At 37.9% G+C, this 19,051-nt stretch overlaps 1 long non-coding RNA gene across 2 annotated transcripts in view; it reads left to right on the plus strand.

Annotated features, from left to right (window-relative positions):
* Nucleotides 1–19,051, plus strand: part of LOC309863293 — a 60,644-nt gene that overhangs the window by 1,042 nt on the left and 40,551 nt on the right. For both annotated transcript variants that reach the window (XR_014310971.1, XR_014310972.1), the window contains exons 2-3: nucleotides 5,378–5,442; nucleotides 13,397–13,463. This is a non-coding gene — a long non-coding RNA (uncharacterized lncRNA). The remainder of the gene's footprint in view (nucleotides 1–5,377; nucleotides 5,443–13,396; nucleotides 13,464–19,051) is intronic.

Consider the following 19,051-nt stretch of genomic DNA (forward strand, 5'->3'; position numbering starts at 1 on the left):
GTATTAAAAGACCAAAAAGTAAGAATGTTGCTTTCAAAATGTCAGGATGCCCTGGATGTTTTAAGGATTGTGGTAGCTATGCAAGGATTTGACCTGCAGAGCAGAGATGAAGGAGCCAGCATCAATCCATATATTCAAGAGTATAAAAGACTAATTTCTTTCTCATTTTAGAAGAAAAACACAAGTAGAAGTATGAATATTTTCCTCCACTACAGTCAAAGTTGTTTATACCTGATGACCTTTCTGATAATTTAATAAACCTTATTTCAAGATACATATGGTTGCTATGTTTTATTGTAGTCAACTGTTTAAGATAGAGGAGGATAATTCAGTTATTAAAACTTAAAGGACACTAAGAGTCTCCTACTGTACGATCTTCATTCTACCAATGATACAACTGAATTTCAGAGATATGTGGCGTGCCTGCTATACAATAAATATTTCTTCTATCCTTGTATTTCTATTGTGGCATATTTTATTGTTAATATATTTTATAATTAATGCTAAAAAGAAGCACGTAGTTCCTTCACACTAGATTACTGCAACATAAATCTTCAGAATGTAAAACTGAGAAAGGAACTTTGAGAATGTGTGTACAAATTAATCTTGTGAGGATTCATGCAGATTTAATTCTGTCATCAAAAGAGGAAACATATCATGACTGAGGAAATCATAAACTTAACCCCAATAGGTGAACACAAAATGTTATGTATTGAAGCGTTGAACTATTGAAAGTAACAATCTAAAATATATTTTCTTTTTCAGTCAGATGAAAGTCCTTTATTAAGAAAGTAAACTCTAAAACTGCATGTCATTTTTCTGCCTTGTTCGTATTTTTTCCTACTATTTCAAATGGTAAGCATCTGTAGTGCTCCTAGTTACACCTGTAAGTTGGCTAGTGAGAGTTACGTAAACCTGTGTTTAAAACCAGGCCTATTATTTAAGGCAACACAATTTGGGGACATTTTTTAACATCTCTGGACCTCAATTTCCTAGTCAGTAAAACAGGAATATAAAAAAGATGATGATGATGATGATGATGAAGAGGAAGAAGAAGAAGAAGAAGAAGAAAAAAAGAAGAAAATTAATACCACCTATGAACTAAGAGAGAGAACATAAATAAATAATCGGGCACAGTGCCTGAACTCCAACTGCCTTGGCTTCTTGAAGGTTTTGATGCCATCTGTGCCTGTCTTAAGCCTATTTGCCTTAAGATTCATTTCTTGTCATTTCCTTGTTCTGCTGTGTGTGGCAGAAGGCTGACTCTGCAGGCTATCTTTCACAGGCTCCTGTATCCGCCAGTATTTAGCAGAGTCTGGCCAATGGGAGACCTTAGTGGAAGACTGGAAGTTGACAAGAAAGAAGATGCACACATTTCTGTGCTTCAGGCTGGGTGTCTAGAAGCTACCACAGCTCATGCAATGGCTCAGTGCTCACTGGACAGGCTGTTGTGGCTCCAACTTCAGCTGTGTGACTTCACTCCTGAAACTCTGGTAGCACACTTCCCATCACCCCTCTGATTTGGGGGTGATTTCTGCAGTTGACACTCAGAGTTATCTCCTGTCTTCCATTTAGCTTCCTTCCTCATTTATCCTTTGTGTAACAAAATGCTTTTGCTGAAAGTTCCTTTTTCTTAAAATCTCAAATGCTTAGTGCTTTCAGGTTAGACCTGAAAGCAGAAAGCATTTGAGATTAGTTTTCTGTTGTTATAGACCAAATTATTCAAATTTAACAGATCAAAAGAACATTCATTTATTATCTCATAATTACAGGTAAATTCCATGTGGCTTCAACCTGATTTCCCGTATAGGGTCTCACAAGGCTGAAAGCAAGGGGCCCGCTGAGGCTGTATTCTTAACTGGATGCACTGGGGGAGAATCTGCTTCCGAATTCACATTGTTGGCAGAATTCAGTTACAGTTACAGGTCTTCATTTTTTTTGCCAGCTGTCAGCTGGGGACTGCTTTCAGTCTCTGCTTTTCACATCACCCAGATCCTCCATCTCAGCAATGGACATCATTTGTTCCTCATGTCCAATCTCTCTCGTGCTTTAAACATCTCTGATATCCTCCTTGAAAGGGTTTATGTGATTAAGTTAAGCCCACCTGGATAATCTCTATTTTATTTTTTTAATTTTAGAAAAAGATTCATTTATTTTTTGGGGGGGGAGAATTAGTGGGGGAGGGGCATAGGGAAAGGGAGAGAAGAAGACTCCCCATTGAGCATGGAGCCTACACAGGGCCCCATCCCATGACCCTGAGATTATGACCTGAGCCTAAATCAAGACTCAAATGTTCAAACAACTGGGCTACCTAGGTGCCCAGGGATACTCTCCATTTGAAGGTCAATAATTAGTAACATGAATTGCACTGCAAAACTCCTTTTGCCCTATAAGGTAATTTAATCATTTAGGCAACACAAGCAGAGAAGGTCATCATAGAATTCTGCCTTCCACAGATCTTAAGTGATCTATTACTCTGGCACTTGCCAGGTTTGTGTTCTCGAGCCAACCACTTAACCTCCAAGGGCCTTAGATTCTTTATGTATAAAATATTTATAAATAAGAGAAACAATCTGATTGCTAATTTTTTAGTTCTGTAATGCTACCATTCTATGACCAGAGACCAACATTATTTGGGCCAGTAGAAGACTGATATAGGGTTTTGCTCTCTTTTCTTGTGCAGTCCCCCTTTCACTGGGGAGCATTTGGATTTCATTTCAGGAAAGGGGAATTTGTGTTTTATTCTACTTATTTCTTAAGTATAAGCATGATAAAAATGTTTATATTCCAACTGCACTAACTTCAGTGTTTGGGAGTGAACTGGCACTTCTGGTGCTGTCAGTGCTCCCTCAGGTTCTGAGATAAGCCCCTATGTCAGGGTCCAGAGTGATGCCCTGATGTGACGTGAGCTGAATACTATGGGAGGCCAGTCTGAGATGGATAGTTAGAGGAGACTCAGTTTCAGATGACAGTGCCAGCCTTGGATCGCAGGCATACCACATAACATCTCTGGAAATTTAGTAGTATCATTGGTAGAATGAAGAGCTTAGAGTAGAAGCTTTTACTGTCCTTTAAGTTTTAACAATTGAATTGTCCTCCTCCATCTTAAACCCTTGACTCTAATAAACCATATGTATATTGAAATAAAGCTTATTAAATTCTCAGAAAGAAAGCTGAATACTTTAAACAATATAATTTGGAAAATATCTTCATTAAATGATTTCGGTGTATAGGTTTGGATGCTATGATTCATCACTTTTTTTCACAGATTTAGTCTTCCAAATTTTTATAAATGTAAAACACCATCATATGGCAGTCATGTAACGCCCTCTCCTGGCTAAAGATCAAAGCACACCCTTTCTCCCTACTACAGCATTATCTGGAAATTTACATGTTCTTAGCTCTTTTCTATATATTTACGTTGTAGTGCATCTTTCAACAATTTTAAATCTATTTATTCCTTATTAATTCTAAAAATGAACATGTTTTATTGATTATATAGGCATTCACCTGCCTTAGTTTAACAAACATAAGCAGCTTTTTTTCTTTTTTTTTAAAATTTTAATCTTGGAGCATAATCTATCTAGTTGGGATATTTTTACTGATAAAATTAATCAATTTGGGGGTGTCTGGGTGGCTCACTGGGTTAAAGCATCTGCTTTCAGTTCAGGTCATGATCACAGGGTCCTGGGATCGAGCCCCACATTGGGGGGGTCTCTGCTCAGCAGGGAGCCTGCTTCCCTTCCTCTCTCTCTGCCTACTTGTGATCTCTGTCTAATAATTAAATAAAATCTTTAAAAAATTAATCAATTGGGGCGCCTGGGTGGCTCAGTGGGTTAAGCCACTGCCTTCGGCTCAGGTCATGATCTCAGGGTCCTGGGATCGAGTCCCGCATCGGGCTCTCTGCTCGGCGGGGAGCCTGCTTCCCTCTGTCTCTCTGCCTGCCTCTCCGACTACTTGTGATTTCTCTCTGTCAAATAAATAAATAAAATCTTTAAAAAAAAATTAATCAATTTACCAGATTCACATTTTTTTTTTCCAGATTCACATTTTACATTGCACTCATAAAGGACAAAGTCATAGAGAAGTTCTAAAACAGTTTGGTATTGTTATAATTTATTTTTTCAGTATGTTTGAGTTTCTGACTCTACATGTGTGTGGGAATTAGCTAAATGATTTGTGCTGCTCACTAACTGAGATAAACTGTACTATGATACTATTTTCCCATTACTGTTCCTTACATTTTCCATCTTGAACAGTGATTATTAGTCCAGTATTAGAACCATGTCAGAATCACTTGGAGGTATGGTAGGAAGATTAACTTTTTTCTAATAATGAGATGTTAAATATTCTTCCAATATGTTGAAACACTTTGATAGCCTTATTTTTAAGATTAATGATTTATCACCCAAACATGGACACTTTAGAGGGTGAAGAATTATTGGTAACAATCATATCAGTATACCAGTATAAATGAGGGCTATCAAAAGCAAAGCAGCAGTAGATCATGATATTTATATTACAAAAATGTATCAGCTGGAGTAATGGAAACTTGAGACTTACTCCTAAAATTCTGTATTTCTATTCTCAGTGGACTTTCTCATCTTCCATTTACAATTTGTTTGTAACAATTAAAATTTGTGTCAAACTTTATATTCTCCTGTAGAGACAGATGGCAGAGTTTCAAATCCTGCCAAATTACTTAATTATTCTGCATCTCAGTTTTCTTACCTGATAGATGGGAATACAATAGTACTTACCTTACAGAGTTGTAACTTTTTTTTTTTTTTAAGAGAGAGGGAGAGAGTATGTGCATGCCTGCATGGGGAGGGAGGCAGAGGGAGAGGGAGAGGGAGAAAATCCCAAGCAGGTTCCATGCTCAGTGTGGAGCCTGATATTGGTCTAGGTCCCACCACCCTAAGGCCATGACCTGAGCCAAATTCAAGAGCTAGATGCTCAATCCACTGAACCACACATTCAATTAATGAATAAAAATGGGGTTGTAACAATTAATGAGTAAATATATGATATATGAACATAGTAAACCCTATTATTAATAATAAAATTAGTAATTTCCACAAGTGAATGATAATGCATTTAAACTTTTGTACAGTATGAGCATTTTAGAGGTTGTACATTTATTTCAGGAAAGCAGTCGTAGTAGGCAGCCTCTAAGATAGTGACCAATGATCCTGCTTCCTGGTGTTCACGCTATAGTGTAACCCTCGCCCCTTGAATGTGGGTTGGACCTAGTGATTCATTTCTAATGAGGAAAAATAAATGTAAAAGTGATAGGATTTCACTTCTGAGATTAGGCCACAAAAAGGCTGTGACTTCCTTTTTACTCTTTTTTCCCTTCTTACTCCTTCTCTCTTAGATCCATTGCTCAAAGAGAAAAGCCAGATGCCATGTTGTGAGCCGTCATATGGAGAGACCCCTGTGGTAAGGAACTGTCTCTGGCCAAAAGTCAGTGAGGACCCGAGGTCTAACAACACCCTTTTGGAGTAGCAAATGGTAGTTTAAAGATATTCAAAGAATCAAATTACAAGTAGTAGGAAAAATGGGATTCTTTAATTTCTATACCAACAGTTTTAAAATAATCCACCTCTTTGTTCATAAAAAAAAAAAAAATCATTAGAATTTCCAAGTTCAAAATGTCTGTGCTTTGAAACAAAGACATATTATTACAGATAGAGCCTTTATAGAAATTCTAGCATGGAAATGAAACTGAAAGCTTCATGTCAATTTTACCACTTGATGGAGCCAGAATGCCAGAGAACACTTCAAAAACCACCATGTTTACAAGGAAGCAATCTTTATGACAGATGTGAATAAAACATATCATTCGAAGTCTTGATTGGGATCATTCTAGCGATTACCTTCTCCTGTCATCAAGCAATTTCTATAACACGTCAAAGAGAAAACTATATATAATAATCCTGAACTGTTAGGGGAGGAAAATTTGCTAATTTTTATTTTAATAATCTAGAAAATTTAAGGTTATTCCCTAGAAAATACTTACTTGTGCTGGGAAAGATATAATGTAATAAAATGTAAAGATGAATATTAAATCTTCTAAATATCGATTGTTTAATATTATGAGAAGGAAATGTGAACCTTCTTGGAGAGCAAAGGTTATGAAAGATTCTTGAGCCCAGCAGTAGTAGAAGAAAACGGATTTTTTTTTTTCAAAGATGAAGGAAGATTCAAAGGGTGGAAGTGTTGGTCATGGGCAGACATAAAAGATTCATAGTCTCTATTCCTTATTAAAACTATTGTGTTTGGGGCACCTGGGTGGCTCAGTGGGTTGAGGCTCTGCCTTCGGCTCAGGTCATGATCCCAGAGTCCTGGGATCGAGCCCTGCATTGGGCTCTCTGCTCAGCGAGGAGCCTGCTTCCCCCCCTCTCTCTGCCTGCCTCTCTGCCTATTTGTGATCTCTCTCTCTCTCTGTCAAATAAATAAATAAATAAAATCTTAAAACAACAACAACAACAAACTATTATGTTTGGTAAACACAGGTCCCTTATCCCTTCTCTAAAACTTTGGAGCCAACTGTGTTTTAGAATTCAAAATTTTTCAGATTAAAAAAGACCCAAATATGGCAGTTATATCATATAGTACATAACATTTTCAGCAATGTCTAAAGTAGTGCCCTTAAATAAATATGTTGTCTCGGGCTACTTGCTATAAGAATCAGACTCTGTGACAGGTACAGGGAAGGATGTTATTTGGATATACTCTTGGGACCAAAACCGGGTGAAGAGAATTGAAGGAGGCAGGATTGAGCAGAGGGGAATGTTCCAACAAGAGCTTGAGGCAGCCACATGGGAAGTTCTTGACTTGGTGCAGTCCTTTAGAGTTGTTTCAAATTTGAGTGAGGAGGATGAGTATTCATACCCTCCGTTTTGACCAGTCATTGAATAGAGGCTGCTGCTGGAAAAAAGGATTTTAGGTGCTGTTATCTTTTTGTGATCAAAAAGGGCTGACACTTGGAGGCCTTCTTCTGGCAAACTTTCCAGCAGCTGAGAGAAGAAATCCTTCATTCCAGTGGCATCGCTCAGACCACCCTCACCAAGGTTTCTGAGCCTTAGGTCACCAAGCGCTTTTCAGAAAAAGGTTACTGAATTCTTCCATCAAACATCAAAACTTGGTGATGGGGCACCAAGAGGTATCAAAATGATTATCTGCATATTAAAAATATTGTTTCCTGTCCCCTTTGATTACTTCTACTAGTGAAAAATGTCAATTACCCTTAATGATATGCTACCACTTGCATTCTGGTCACTTGCAAGAGAAGCATGGATTATTTAGGAGGCAATTATTAGCTTATAGTTAAACAGGGGTCTTGCTGTGTGTCTTGATGGAAAGATTCCCCTTTTGAGAGAAAAGCACCTGGAATGACAGGGATGAGAAGCACAAATTTGCCAAGTGAGTCACTGAGGATGATAGTAAGTGGAATTAATCCTGCTTCTACACTTTGGTTCCTGGACCAACATATTTTTCTTATTGAGGCACAACATCATAAAAAGGTCTTTGAATTAAAGGGATACTGTCCTGGAGAAAATGGTATCACTGTAAAGTATCTCCTATAAACTAGCTCTTTGCCTCCAGCAGGCTATTTCGTTGCTCTATCTGGCCAGCATCTTTCAAATGACATGATATATAAGATGGCTGGTGGACCATGTGTTAGGATCAGCTGCAAACCCCCTGTTCTATCAAATGGGTCCTTTGACTCAACCCAATATTATATGGTGAGAGATGATTTTTTTAAAGATTTTATGTATTTATTTGACAGAGGGAAAGAGATCACAAGTAGGCAGAGCAGCAGGCAGAGGGGGGCGGGAAGGAGGCTCCCTGCTGAGCAGAGAGCCTGAAGCGGGGCTCGATCCCCTGGGATCACGACCTGGGCCTAAGGCAGAGGCTCAACCCACTGAGCCACCCAGGTGCCCCGAGAGATGATGTTTTATAGACCCTGGGACAGTGGTCTCCTAGGTCTCCTTTCCTAGGGCTCCATCCCTAGGAAACACAACTCCATAGCCATAATATGTATTGATTCTTCTCAAAATGAATTATTATTTTCAAGGTGGAAGAGATCCAGTTTATTCAGCTGACCACCAAGTAGCTAGTTGATGCCATATAGAAAGAAGGCTCAGCTCTGGTCTCTGTTGCTGACAGGTTGTACATTCTAAGGCTTTGGAAAGTAGTAGCCCATATTATTGGCCCATGCATAACCTGCATCTCTGTTCTCATGGATACTTCTCTTAGGTCTCCTTTGTGTCAACATGGGGATGGTTGCCGGCCAGAGGCTGGCTCATTTCAACTAGCCCATTCAGTTTTGTTGATCAGGGTGTTTATTGGCTCTTCCATGTTGTTGGACTGCTGGTGCCCAGTATGGTGTGATATGAAGATCCCCACAGTACATGACTATTTTCATATGTTCATGTACAGGCCTCTACCCAGAACTCCTTGAAACTGATCTTTCATTTCATTTCTCTTTCTAGGCCCCTGATCGGTCAAGCCATTTATCATTGTCCATTATTCCATACCTACACTAAGCTTGAGCCACGTTTCTGTTTACATAAAGTAGATTACCAGGGAACGATTTGAACTTCTGCTCAATGACGATTTTCCATCGCCATTATTATTTTTTTTTATGTGTTGTTTTCTTATCTTTGTAAACATTTTTTATTTAATTTCAGTTTAGTTAATATACAATGTATTACTAATTTCAGGGGTATAATTTAGTGATTTATCAGTTGCATATAATACCCACTGCTCATTATATTAAGTGCCCTCCTTAATGCCTGTTTCCAAATTACCTCATCTCCCTCCACCCCACGACCTCCCATCCAGCAACTTTCAGTTTGTTTTTTATAGTTAAGAGTCTCTTATGGTTTGCCTCCCTCTCTGTTTTTATCTTATTTTTTCCTTCTCTTCCTCTCTGTTCCTCTGTTTTGTTTCTTAAATTCCACATATGAGTGAAATCATGGTTTTTGTCTGACTTATTTTTCTTGGCATAATACCCTCTACTTCTAACCACATCATTGCAAATGGCAAGAGTTCATTTTTTGTTAGCTGAGTAATATTCTATTATATGCATATTATTAATCCATATATACATATATAATGAAATATATTATATATATACATATACATACATACATATGCATACATGTATGTGTTTATGTGTTGTTTTCTTATCTTTGTAAACATTTTTTATTTAATTTCAGTTTAGTTAATATACAATGTATTACTAATTTCAGGGGTATAATTTAGTATGCATACATGTATGCATATGTATGTATGTATATTACCTCTTCGTTATCCATTCATCAGAGCTCTTTCTATATTTTGGCTGTTGTGGACATTGCTGCTATAAACATTGGGGTATATGTACTCTTTTGAATCACTATTTTTGTACCCTTTAAATAAATACCTAGTAGTGCAATTGCTGGGTCATAGGGTAGCTCTACATTCAACTTCTTGAGGAACCTTCATACCGTTTTCCAGAGTGGCTGCACCAGTTTGCATTCTCACCAATAGTATAAGAGGGTTCCCCTTTCTCTGCATCCTTGCCAACATCTGTTGTTTCCTGAGTTGTTAATTTTAGCCATTCTGACCAGTGTGAGGTGGTATCTCATTGTGGTTTTGATTTGTATTTCTCTGATGTCAAGTGATGTTGAACATGTTTTCATGTGTCTGTTAGCCATTTGTATGTCTTCTTTGGAGAAATGTTTTTTGAGTGTTGAGTTTGCTAAGTGTTTTTTTGTTTGTTTGTTTGTTTGTTTTTACAGATTTTGAATATTAGCCCTTTAATCTGATGTCATTTGTGAATATCTTCTTCCATTCTATAGGTTGCCTTTTAGTTTTGTTGATTGTTTCCTTTGCTGTAAAAGCTTTTTATCCTGATGAAGTTTCAAGTGTTCGTTTTGGTTTTGTTTCCCTTGCCTTTGGAAACGAGTCTAGCAAGAAATTGCTGGACAAAGTTAAGGAGGTTGCTGCCTGTGTTCTCCTCTAGGATTTTGATGGATTCCTGTCTCACACTGAGGTCTTTCATCCATTTTGAATTTGACTTTGAATTTGTTTTTGTGTATGGTATAAGGAAATGGTCCAGTTTCATTCTTTTGCATATGGCTGTCCAGTTTTCCCAACACCATTTGTTGAAGAGACTTCTTCGATTGGGTATTCTTTCCTGCTTTTCTGGTTTTTCTATTCTATACTGTTCTATACTGTTGATAAGTGTGTCTGTTTTTGTGCTAGTACCATACTGTCTTGATGATTACAGCTTTGTAATACAGCTTGAAGTCCAGAATTGTGATGCTTCCAGCTTTGGTTTTCTTTTTCAACATTCTTTTGGCTAGTAGGGATCTTTTCTGGTTCCACACAAATTTTAGAATTGTTTGTTCCATCTCTGTGAAAAATGCTGGTGGTGGTTTGATAAGCATTGCATTGAATGTGTAGATTGCTTTGTGTGTAATATAGACATTTTAACAATTATTTGTTCTTCCAATCTATGAGCATAGACTGTTTTTCCATTTTTTGGTGTATTCCTCAATTTCTTTCATAAGTATTCTATACTCTTCAGAGTACAGATCTTTAATCTCTCTAGTTAGGTTAATTCCTAAATATCTTATACCATCACTACTATCTTACCCTGAATGAGGAATTCATGCAGTTGTTATGCATATATAGTTCTCATCTATGTCCACATACCAAGTGGACCCATTTAAGGACCCAAACCTTTCCATCACTGGTTATAAGGCATCTCTGTTGCAGACACAGATGTGAGCAGAAAAAAAGGCACTGGTACAACAGTGACAGATGACTTGAGGGTCATTATGAGCAATTGCATGCACCAGGTTTCTGATGGTTAACCAAAGCCACTGACCTCCATTGTTTGGGGATATTATTCATTTTCTGTTGTTAGTAGTGAGTTTAGTCTCCCTGTCCTCCCCTTCCCACAGAAGAGAGCTATCACCTAAATTCTTAGTATTGTTGGTGCTACTCTCACTAATGTCATCCTTACTGTGTTGGAAAATGAGGTATCTTTGGGGTCTTTAATTTATTGGCTTTATTAATAATAGTTAAGACCAGAACAGAATAGAGATGCTAAAGTTAACCCATGCACATACGGTCAATTGATTTATGACAAAGGAATCAAGAACATACAATGGGGAAGGGAAGTTCCTTCAATAAGGGTATTGAAAAAACCTTACAGCCACATGCAAAGAAATGAAACTGGATCACTATCTTATGCCATATTAAAAAATGAACTCAAGATGGATTAAAGATTTGAACTTAAAATCTGAAGCCATAAAAGTCCTAGAAGAAAACATAGGCAGTAAGCTCCTTAGCATTGTAATTATGTGTGGTGATGAGGTTAACACACTTACTGTGGTGATCAGTTTGCAATATGTACAAATATTAAAATGATTACCTAGTTCATCTGAAAATAATATAATGTTATATGTCAATTTTGTCTCAATTAAAATTATACAATGAGAACTATGCAAGAAGAAAAATAACTGTTGAATTTCAGAGATCTTTGTATTTTTGGAATTATGGATAAGGTGTTGTTAGGCAGAGAAATCCCTTTATGAGATTCCTATGACAACCTTTCATAAACAGGATATCACATTCCTATGTCCAGAGAGAGCAATGTATCAGTGCTTTTTATTCTTCACAGTTCATGCCCATTCTCATTTGTTTAACAACAAACATGTCTCTACCCCAGACATCCTTCAAACTTCCTCAAGACCTTTTAATCTTTTCTTTACAGGCCCTTGTGCAGTCAAACCATTTGCCATTTCCCATGATCCCACATTTGTACTTTTAGTTTAGATACAGTACTGGGTGACTCAGAAACATAGGGATAGAAGCAGACTGGATACCAGAGTCTGATGACACAGATGCAATTATTTAATTGCAACCATTCACCTGTAACCCTGACCATCACGGGGCAGGAACATTAATATACCATAGTAGGAAGTTGGAAATCTGAGAAAATCCTCTTTACCTAAGTGGCTACTAGCTGACAACATAGCTATTGGTTAAATAATGAAACAGAAAAAAAACACAAGTGGTTATTTCAAAACACTCGTCAAAGATGTAGTAGAAAAAAAACTGTAAGAAAATTTCAGTGTTCGTTTTGTAGATTGTTATCTTAAACTCAATTTACTTGAAATCAAAACAAACTTTGAGACTCAAAGATAGAGCATTCCAATGTTTATATTTCTAACACTGGTACAGATCCTACATTCAACCAATCCTTACCATTTTTTCCCCTTAAAAACTGATTCATTCTGCTTTGTTTCTATTGCTGGCTTCTGACTGCAGACCTATTTCAGTTTTTGATTATAAATTACCCTAATTGAGTTTTCCCTGTCTAAAGAGGCTGCCTACCACTGCGAGGTTAGTTATCCTTAAAATATATTTTTAACAGTTCAATTTTGACCCCAAATTACAAAAAACATAAATAGAAAGCTGCTCATCAAATACTCTTAGACAGGTTTAAAAAGAAGGACCCAAATAGCAAGTTTATTAGCAAGTTTATTTTCATTATTTTTAAACTTGTTACTACAAAAGGGATGCTTGCAACTTATAAGCAAAAGGCTCCAAAGAAAAATAGGAAAATATCACAAGTGATAATTCACAAATGAAGAAATATAAACAGACAATGCACATGAAAAAAAAATTCGAAGTTGATAATAATGGAAATGTAAGTTAAAATACAACTCACACCTTTCTGTGCTACCCAGAAAGGGGTACATATGATATTCTGCATTCCCATTATAATTAAAGGTAAATTTTTACAATATCTAGAACCTTTGATATCCCACAAATGAAGGACAATGTCCTCAAATCTCTTGTAGCAGGACTCCACTTACATGCGCCAGACTTGACTTCCAAATGGAATAGTACATTTACAAAGGAAAAGAGAGCATCTATATCATAAACCTGAAGAGAACCTGGGAGAAGATTCTGCTGACAGTTTGTACTATTGAAAATGTAGCTGATACCAGTGCCATATCCTTTAGGAATACTGATTGGTGAGATGCACTGAAGTTTGCTGCACCACTGAAGTCACTCCTATTGCTGGTCACTCCTAGAAACTTTGCCAACCAGATCCAGCCTTTGGGAGCTGTGACTTGTAGGAGTTACTGATCCTGGGGCTCACCGGTAGCCTATCACAGAGGTGTGTTGTGTTAATCTGCCTACTGCTGCTCTCCGTAACATAGACTTTGCTCTGCACTATGTGGACATTACCATTCCTTGCAACAAGGGAATTCATTCTGCAAATCTGATATGGTAAATGATGGCCCAGGGAGCTCTGCGCATGCATGGCAGGATCTCCCTTGAACTTCCATGGGAGGTAATGCATGATTTCTACTTACAGATATCCTGGAGAGAGTAAAGAGAACAGGCTGCTGCTGAAAAGCCTGTGACCAAGAAGGAATTTCAGGGTGAGTGGACTGCTCCAGCTCCCTAAATTTCCTGCTAACTCAACCTGAAATCTCAGGCTGGTCTAAAGGTACAGAGGTTCCCTTTGTGCCCATCCAGTAGTTTCTTACCGAAGATTAGAGTGCTCAGCCTGTCATGGAAGACTGGTCTGCAAGTCCTACTGCTCAGGCCACTGAATGAATAGGAATAGCCACTGAGATTTTAACCTCTTCTTCCATAGACTCTTAGACAGAAAATGGAAATAGGGGTAATGGAAAGTATTTTTTTTTTAAGATTTTATTTATTTATTTATTTGAGAAAGAGAGTGAGCAAGAGAGAGAGAACGAGAGCAGGGGGAGGGGAGAGGGAGAAGCAGAATCCCCACTGAGCTGGGAGCCCAATATGGAGCTAGATCCTAGGACCCTGAGATCATAACCTGAGCAGAAGGGACTCTTAACCGACTGCGTCACCCAAGTGCCCCTGGAAAATAGTTTCTTAAAAAAGAAAATTCAGCTCATTATTAACTGGCTTTCATGTTGGTCAAGGTTACAAAGAATGATAATCAGTGAAGGAGTGAAAAACAGATCCCCTCATGAACACTGCTGAGTTGAATGTAAATTAATGTCGATTTTTGAGAGAAAGATTCCATAATTTGTTCTTAAAATTGAAAAATATGTAGGATCTTTTATCTAGGATTTACACTTTTAGAAATTTATCCTAAGAAATAATTAGGCATTTTCCCAAGATTTAGCTATAAAAATCTTGTCTCAAAACATTTATGCTGAAAAATGATATATGAAAGAAAAATAAGCAAATAAGCTGGTTTAAAAAATTGTGTAATCTGCATGTGGTAAAATACTTTATTCAATCATCAAAATGATGTAATAGAATATATTGTAGGGAAATATATCCAAGTTAGAGCATTAGGTAACAAAAGCAAGTTTTGTTTTTGTTTTTGTTTTTTTAAATTTTATTTATTTATTTTGACAGACAGAGATTACAAGTAGACAGAGAAGCAGGCAGAGGGAGGAAGGGAAGCAGGCTCCCTGCTGAGCACAGAGCCTGATTCGGGGCTTGATGCGGGGCTCTATCCCTGGACCCTGGGATCATGACCTGAGCTGAAGGCAGAGGCTTTATTAACCCACTGAGCCACCCAGGTGCCCCAACAAAAGCAAGTTAATAACTAATATATACAGTATGAAATCATTTTTAAAGAAAATAAACATGCATTAACAGAGAAAGGTCTCAAAATACATAACCCAAAATGCTAATAGGATTTTCTGTAGTGACCTTTCTTTTCTTTTTTTAAGATTTATTTATTTATTTTAGAGAGGGAGAGAGTGTGGGGGTGGTGGGGCGAGCGGGAGAGCACGAGCAGGAGGGGCAGAGGAAGAGGGAAAGAGAATCTTAAGCTGACTCTGGGCTCACTGTAGAGCTGGTTGTGGGGGCTTGATATCATGACCCTGAGATCATGACCTGAGCTACAGACTCAACTGTCTATACCACCCAGGTACTGATCTTTCTTTTTAAATTAAAAAATACCTCTGTACCCCTGGGGATAAAAATATATGTTTATAAAAAATAAAAAATTATATTAAAAAAAATACCTCTTAAATATGGAACATCTTATATAAAATGAATGAGTTTTTAATGGTAAAAATAAATGCCTATTACTTGCACTCTAAAGAGAATACCTGAGGACCACAGTCGTTATAGATCCCATTCTCCTGTCATTTTTCTGTACTTACCTTCCCTCCCACATAACCAGCCTGGGCCACTGAATTAACACAACCCACTTAGTCTGGAGGCTCTCACAGGGAGGACAGACGACCCGGCTGCATAACAATTCTTCAGTATTTGTGTCCATGGTCCTCTTCAACATTCAGCTTCAGGAATGGCATAAATAGTTTCAATCAGATAAACCAAATGCCAAATCTATCCAGAATATTAACAGGGTGACAGATTTTGAAGTTAGATTTTCCTCATATTCAACTGAAAGAGTTATATTTAAGGATAGTATATTTGTTGTTCAAATGAAGGCTTTTAATAAATGTCTTCTCCAGCCAATTTATCTTTAATTAAACTTGAGGAACAAATAAAAAATCCGTAATCTTTTGAAAAGTTAGAAGAAGTACCGGTAGCTTCCACTTCTTGTCTCAAGTTGTTATTATCAGTAAATTATATTCTCTTGGAATGAAACATATTTAAAAATCTCTCAAGCACACATAAGTAACATATACCTATAAACACAAACATGGCAATATACACACATCATGTAAGACAGAGATGGTATTTCTGAAAGGTTTAATCATGAATCGCAGCAGGTGTTATAAGAAAAATATTCCCTAGAATATGATCAATCTTCATTTTTAGCACAGGAGAACATTTCATTTCATAGTATACATTTCACAATGTATATTCATTTCATAATACCTGATTAAAATTCATTTCATCATACCTGATTAAAACCAGGGGAAAAGAACAATGTTATGGAAAGCAGCCAGGGGCCATGCATTGACCAGTTGGTGGGGGACCAGTTTCAAAGTCTTACCCATAAGGCACAGGGACAAGTTGTCAAATATTTACCTGTGTAGATATATCAAGAATTTACATGGAACTTTCATTTATTTATTTAAATAAAATTAAAAAAAATATTTCAGTGTTCCAAGATTCATTGTTTATGCACCACACCCAGTGGAACTTTTAAAATGTGCATTTCCTTATCTGTGTTTAAGATACGCTAATGTATCTTAGGGACGCCTGGGTGGCTCAGTCAGTTGGGCTGCTGCCTTCAGCTCAGGTCATGATCCCAGGGTGCTGGAATAGAGTCCTACATCAGGCCCCTTGTCCAGCAGGAGCCTGCTTCTTTCTCTGCCTCTGCCTGCCTCTCTGCTTGCTTGTGCTCTCTGACAACTAAATAAATAAAATCTTAAAAAAATATATACTCTAATGTATCTTAATAACGCATTTGATCATGATATTGACCAATTTGGAATAGAAGTGCTCCTTCCAAATAAGGAGTAGGATCGTTTCTAAATTCAATGGAACAGCAGTCTTCTTCTGTGGTCTTGACTTCCAGTGACTGCTGAATGACAAAATGTTTCCTTCTCCTGGTTTAGTTTCTCAGCCTCCTGTTGCTTCTGCTGTTCTGAACTTTTTAACATGAATGCCAATTGTTTGCTGACAACCATGGCTTCTGAAACACTTCTAAAACACTCATTTTTTGCTTCAAGTTGCAAATGATCTTCAAGGGTTTTATTCATCTGCTTTGTGGCAGAATCTTTGAAACTTCTGATTTCTCCTGCTTTAACAACATAAAATGGGGGCTTGAGGACTGTCTGCTGGTTCTCTCTCAGTCGTTCTTTCCTCTTCAACTTAGTCTTTTTCGTCATCTGAATTCTTAGAACTTTCTGCATCACACAGTTTTCCTTTTAGTCTTTCTTTTTTCATAAAGTATTTGTTACTCTAAGAGTCTTCTTTCTTCACTAACTTTTTAAACAACTGGATTCAAAAGCTTAAATTCTTTACTTTCTTTCTCTACTTTGAAGTCAGTGTTCTCAAACAACTCTAAACCAATCATTGGTAAGGATATTATAAAGGCTCTTAATTTTCTTTTTCCAAGTAGATTTTTGCTTCTCTTTCTCGTCCTCAATTAATTTAAGTTTCAGCTTTTTGTTAAATTCTGGCAACCCTTTAACTGGACTCTGGGCACAACATCTGTCTTCTATCAGATCTTGTTTTTCTTATATTCTTCATATGCAAATCACTTTACTGTCAGTTTCACCTGTGACAGAGTCTAACATCCAGGAAAATTCATGCATACATGCCTGGTGAAAATGAGATGGATGAGCCCTAAATTTTCAAGGTCTGTCTTAGTGACAAATTTGTAATCATCATAAACTGCTTTCTGGATTCTTTTATAATTCTTCTGTTGAGTTGCCTAAAAAGAAACACCACCTGGAAGCAGAACTTAAAACTAGATTATTAGATTTTAAAAGGATGTAATTTAGAAATTACTAAGGCAGATTAAAGAGATGCACAGGGCGTAGGAGGGGAAAAGGGCCCAGAGTTTCCATACTTTTTCCTCGTATGCTACTTCCTGAAACTCTACATGTTCACCAATGTAAGGCACATAACTAGAGGTGCCTCCACAGGGTGCGGCCCAGATTAAAGATGGCGCCGGCTTGCCATCTCTTCCGGCCAACAAGGCGCCAATTTCAGTTTCGGTTCCTGAAACCTATGGCACTTCCTCCTCTCGCCCGACACGCCTTACCCAGCAACTGCTACTTGGCATAATCTTATTGGCTCTTCCCCCTCTGTCCTCACTTCCCTTCTGCTGCTCTATATAAGGTGTGCCCCCGCACAATAAAGTGAGATCCTGCTTCGACAGATCTCCCGAGCCCGGTGTCTTCTGTGGGTGCGTTCCGGGTTCGCGACACTCGCCATCCCGCTCAGCCCCAAGGAGAGGCCTCCAGCTGGCCCGGGCGCCTCCTCCCCTCGGCGGGGAGCCCAACACACCAACCCAGAAGTTCCCAGGATAAAGTATTTTTGTGAACCAGAACATGAAACATGGATGTCATATATAAAAGTATAATTATGGGTACAGTGAAGCAGCTTATTTTAACTTAGAACTGTTTTGGATAATCTGGGATATATGACTGGTTTAGAAACATCTTCAAAAAGTGGTGGAAAAACTGCTTTTTATTTATATTTTTTTGGAAAAACTGCTTGTCAACTTAGGTCCATTACCATCCCCAAGCTTTCAGAAAAAATGAGAAAAATTAAGGTAAGCAATTCTTAAGAATTTTTAGAGTATCATGATAAAAAATATCAACAACAATTTTTTTTTCTTTTTATAATTTTTATTTTTTACAAACATATATTTTTATCCCCAGGGGTACAGGTATGTGAATCACCAGGTTTACACACTTCACAGCACTCACCAAAGCACATACCCTCCCCAATGTCCATAATCCCACCCCCTTCTCCCAAACCCCCTCCCCCCAGCAACCCTCAGTTTGTTTTGAGAGATCAAGAGTCACTTATGGTTTGTCTCCCTCCCAATCCCATCTTGTTTCATTGATTCTTCTCCTACCCACTTAAGCCCCCATGTTGCATCACCACTTCCTCATATCAGGGAGATCATATGATAGTTGTCTTTCTCCGCTTGACTTATTTCGCTAAGCATGATACGCTCTAGTTCCATCCATGTTGTCGCAAATGGCAAGATTTCATTTCTTTTGATGGCTGCATAGTATTCCATTGTGTATATATACCACATCTTCTTGATCCATTCATCTGTTGATGGACATCTAGGTTCTTTCCATAGTTTGGCTATAGTGGACATTGCTGCTATAAACATTCGGGTGCATGTGCCCCTTTGGATCACTACATTTGTATCTTTAGGGTAAATACCCAGTAGTGCAATTGCTGGGTCATAGGGCAGTTCTATTTTCAACATTTTGAGGAACCTCCATGCTGTTTTCCAGAGTGGCTGCACCAGCTTGCATTCCCACCAACAGTGTAGGAGGGTTCCCCTTTCTCTGCATGCTCGCCAGCATCTGTCATTTCCTGACTTGTTGATTTTAGCCATTCTGACTGGTGTGAGGTG

This window comes from Mustela nivalis (genome assembly GCF_964662115.1).
Source record: "Mustela nivalis genome assembly, chromosome: 4".
Lineage (NCBI taxonomy): Eukaryota > Metazoa > Chordata > Mammalia > Carnivora > Mustelidae > Mustela > Mustela nivalis.